The 4942-nt window shown below is 38.1% G+C and overlaps 1 pseudogene; it reads left to right on the top strand.

Annotated features, from left to right (window-relative positions):
• LOC108312690 overlaps window positions 1-3173 on the top strand; it is a 17213-nt pseudogene extending 14040 nt beyond the window's left edge.
• The last annotated feature ends 1769 nt before the right edge of the window (window positions 3174-4942 follow it).

The following is a 4942-nucleotide window of genomic DNA, read 5'->3' as shown; positions in this document are numbered from 1 at the left end:
AAAAAAAAAAAAAAAAGGGATTATCTCTATAAATGGTTAGAGAATGAAAATGAGAAAAAGTAACATACAGAAGAATATTATAATATTGCATTTTTTGTGTGCGAATGGAAGAAAAATAAAAGTATATACATATACATTTGCTTCCATTTTCAAAATTTAAAGGTGTTAAAATAAAAACTAATAGAAATAATTATATATTGAAAAAAGAATAGGGATGGAAGATATAACTTCCTGAATGTGCCTTGTTTTGTAGTTGTGATAAAATATATACAAAACTAAAAATAAATTTTACCAAAAAGCAATCAAATAAATTTTACAAAAAAGTAATCACCATAAAAAACTGAATAAAAACCCATTGGCCTATCAAGCTGTGTCATAATCACACAGAGAATTCTTTCACATGATTTTGAAACAGTATAATTGTGTATAATGTATAGCAGGACAGTGTATACAGGCTGTACGTTAGAAACGCTCATTCCTTGGTGCTGAAAAGAATAGTGCTCAAAGAATTTTCTTGGCAAGGCAATCTTACTTTCTACACAAAGGGTGCTACCCATCAGTAGTCCTGCCACGAGTGCACACTAAACAAAGGAAAGGTAGGAATATTTATCCCTTATGCACTGGGTCCTTACTACTGTGTCCTATCTCTGTTGGTTAGAGCTGGACCCCACAGTCTAAGCTAAACCTGACTGTCTAACAACTAAAAACTTTGCTAAATAGGTAAAGGCAATGCAGAACAAACGAAAAGAGGAAGCTGCTTGTGAAAGGACTTAGAAAAGTAAAAACATTTCCCAATAAGGAAGGGGCATAGGCTGCGAGCTGGGACATGCCTGAGTATGTCAAGAACAAATATCTTGGTTAAATTACAAGGACATCGAATGCCCTTATTCCTTTATATCTAACAGCTACATAGGATAGGGCTTAACAAAGGGTTAGTAGCAAAAAGCAAGAAGGCTTTGAACGAAGTTAGTCTTTAAAAGAAACTATTATTTCTAACATTTATTATTTATTCTTTAACAAGAAGGGAAACTTTGAAGAGGAAATTTTTACTTTCCATACTGTCCAATATATGGTGAAATATATCTGAACAAAACAAATATAAAGAAATCTTAGGGCTGGGCACAGTGGCTCACACCTGTAATCCCAGCACTTTGGGAGGCTGAGGCATGTGGATCACCTGAGGTTGGGAGTTGGAGACCAGCCTGACCAACATGGAGAAACCCCGCCTCTACTAAAAATACAGAATTAGCCGGGCATGGTGGTGCACGCCTGTAATCCCAGCTACTCGGGAGGCTGAGGCAACAGAATCACTTGAACCCAGGAGGTGGAGGTTGCAATGAGCCAAGATCACACTGCACTCCAGCCTGAGCAACAAGAGCAAAACTTTATCTCAAAAAAAAGAAAGAAAGAAAGAAAAAAGAAATATTAAACAGTATTCAGTAGACTTATTGCTAGTAATAATATTGGTAGTGGTATTTCAAAACTATTATATTTATATAATGGGATAAAGCAAATGCCACTAGGAACCAAGATCTTTGATGTGTTTTAGTCCATTTGTGTTGCTATAACAGAATACCACAGACTGGGTAATTTATAAGAAAAAGAAATTTGTGTGATCTGTGACACTCATCCTCCCCCATCCCGCCTGCTTCCCCGCTCCGGGTTCTCTGACATTCAGACAGACTGAATTACCACCTGCCAGCTCTCCTGATTCTCCAGCTTGCAGATGACATATTGTTGGACTTCTCATCCTCCATAATCACATGAGCTAATTTCCATAATAAATTCCATCTTATATTTCTATATATTCTATTGGTTCTGTTTCTTTGGAGAACTCTGAGAAATATAGTATGAGTTTACATGGAGGATAAATGACATCCTAAGCTTACAAATTCAAATCCAGGATGTGGAAATCACACATGACAAATTACCCAGTTTCTTCAATAAATAGATGGCATAAAACTAAAACTAAATTACACAAGTACCAAAAAAAAAGCCATTCTATTGATTAAAAGAGACTTAAGGGTAACAGCAGTCAGCCCTGTCAAGATGGTGGCTCCTTGGAGCTCAGTGGCTAGAAGGCAGCCAAGGGCTTCCTTTGGTACAGAGCCAGCATGTAGTGGTGATGGCTTATGCCAAAGCATCTGGTGCGCACTTGAAAGTTAATGTCGGGCCAGGCATGGTGGCTCCCAGCACTTTGGGAAGCCCAAGCAGCGGATCACTGAGCTCAGGAGTTTGAGACTAGCTTGGGCAACATGGCAAAGCCCCATCTCTACAAAAATACAAAAACATTGCTGGGGGCGGTAGTGTGTGCCTGTGGTCCCAGCTATTCTGGAGGCTGGAGTGGGAGGCAGAGGTTGCAGTGAGCAGAGACGGTGGCAGAGGGAGACCCTGCCTAAAAAAAAAAAAAGAAAGTTAATGTCATAGATCAGTATATCTTCTCTTGAACCGCTCCAGTGACTATCTATGACATTAACTTTCTTTTGGAAAGTTAAAGAATAACTGAAGACAACATTGTTTCTTAGCTGGTAAAAGTGTTAAACTTTTAAAGAAAACAGAAATATAATGCTGATTATGAACTTCCAGCCAAAGGAAGGGCAGATACGCTGGCTTTCACCGCCCTCCTCAAACAGAAGCCCCTCCTTCTAGGGCTTCACACACTCTGGGTTGAAAGCAACAATCAGTTTACTGTGTCTAAGCCGTGGTGTTGGTTTGCTTCATAGATTCCCTTTCCCTTGGGTCTGATCCTGCCTGGAAAAATATCTGAAAGAGCACTGATGGAATTCTCCTGACCAGAGGAGAGCCTCTCCCTTACCGCCTGTGGGAAGTGGAATCACGGATCTGCAGAGACACTAAGAAGTGCCTAAATCTTCTGTCAGGTAGATTGTGACTATCTTAGTTTTTCCTTGGAGATGCCCATTCTACTTTGGTTACCTACGTGTTTGGTTTCTTTGCACCTCTGCATAAGGTGCCCTCTCCTAAAGTTCAGTTACAAGAACATTTGAAACATGTCTCCAACCTGCGATCCTTTTGCAATGCTATCCTAAATAGTTATTTTAGGCTTAGCGTTGGAGATGGATGGCAATCTTCACCAAAACCCTCAACTTCTTCCTTGGAAATTGCCAACACTCAAATTGACATCAGCAGAGGAAGAAAGTAATTCCTTATGTTAAATTAAATAATAAGTACTCATTAAATATATAGCTTATTTCCAAATAAAATATATTTTTAATTTAAAAACTATAAAAAGACTTTTAAAATATGCTCATTATTTAAAAAAATGTTTTAAATCTAACTTAATGGTTGTTTCAAAATAGGAAACAAAATTTTAAAAAAACCAATAAATGGAAAATATATATTAAAATTATAAATATAAAAAAATACATTTTTGAAAACAAATATATATATATATATATTCTGAGATGGAGTTTTGCTTTTGTTACCCAAGCTGGAGTGCAATGGCACGATCTTGGCTCACCACAACCTCTGCCTCCTGGGTTCAAGTGATTCTCCTGCCTCAGCCCCCCCAAGTAGCTGGGATTACAGTCATGTGTTCCCATGCCCGGCTAATTCTGTATTTTTAGTAGTGATGGGGTTTTTCCATGTTGGTCAGGCTGGTCTCTAACTCCCAACCTCAGGTGATCTGCCCACCTCAGCCTCCTAAAGTGCTGGGATTAAAGGTGTGAGCCACCACCCCCGGCCTGAAAATATATTTTTAATTAAAAAAAGATTAAAAATATTTTATATTAAAATAAATCTCAGCCTGACATGGTGGCTCATGCTTGTAATCCCAGCACTTTGGGAAGCTGAGACAGGAGGATCACTTGAGGCCAAAAGATCAAGACCAACCCAAGCAACATAACAAGACTCTGTCTTTATAAAAAATAAAAAATAAATTAGCTGGGCACAGTGGGGCACAATTGTAGTCTTAGACACACAAGAGGCTGAGGCAGGAGGATCATTTAAGCCCAGTGCATTGAGGTTGCAGTGAGCTATGATTATGCCACTGCATTCTAGCCTGAGCAATAGAGCAAAACCGTCTCTGAATAAAAATTAAAAAAAATTGTATATACTATATTTTTGTCCTAAAATAAACTAGTTAGTAGGGGGATTGGTTCTAAGACTCCCAAGTATACCAAAATCCATGCATGCTCAAGTCCCCCAGTCTGTCCTGAAGAACCTCCATATACAAAAATTTGGCTTTCCCTGTACCAGGTGTCATATCCCATTAATACTGTAGTTTTGATCCATGTTTGGTTCAAATAAATTAATATGTAAGTAGATCTATGCTGTTCAAACCTCTGTTGTTCAAGGGTCAACAATAAATAAAGCAAGACAAAAAGTCCAAACATGTCATCATGATCTAAATAAGTTATATTAAGTTTCATTTAAAAAATTTATTTTAGAAGTTTTGTGCATAATCAAATTGACTAATTAAAAAGTTATTTATGTCTTTGTAAATATTAAACTTTAGTGCTAAAACTACATTAATACAAAACAAAAAAAATTGGTCCCCTATGTTAAAACAATAAGGTTTTCTTAAAATATTAATTTACATTTAATAAAATTACTGCAAGCGGCTGGATGCAGTGGCTCATGCCTGTAATCCCAGTACTTTGGAAGGGTAAGACAGGTGGATCACCTGAGGTCAGGAGTTCAAGACCAGCATGGCAAACTGGTCAGGTTTCGCCTGACCAACATGGCGAAACCCCATCTCAATAAAAATATAAAAATTACCCAGGTGTGGTAGTACACATCTGTAATCCCAGTTACTTGGGAGGCTGAGGCAGGAGAATCACTTGAACCCAGGAGGCGCAGGTTGCAGTGAGCCAAGATCATGCCACTATACGCCAGCCTGGGCAACAAGAGCAAAACTCTGTCTCAAAAAGAATAACGTTGGTCTCATAGAATAAATTAGGGAGAATTCCCATCTCCTCAATTT

This window comes from Cebus imitator, unplaced genomic scaffold, assembly GCF_001604975.1.
Source record: "Cebus imitator isolate Cc_AM_T3 unplaced genomic scaffold, Cebus_imitator-1.0 Scaffold129, whole genome shotgun sequence".
NCBI lineage: Eukaryota > Metazoa > Chordata > Mammalia > Primates > Cebidae > Cebus > Cebus imitator.
Note: the sequence above shows the minus strand (reverse complement) of the source record. Positions and strands in the feature narration are given on the sequence as shown.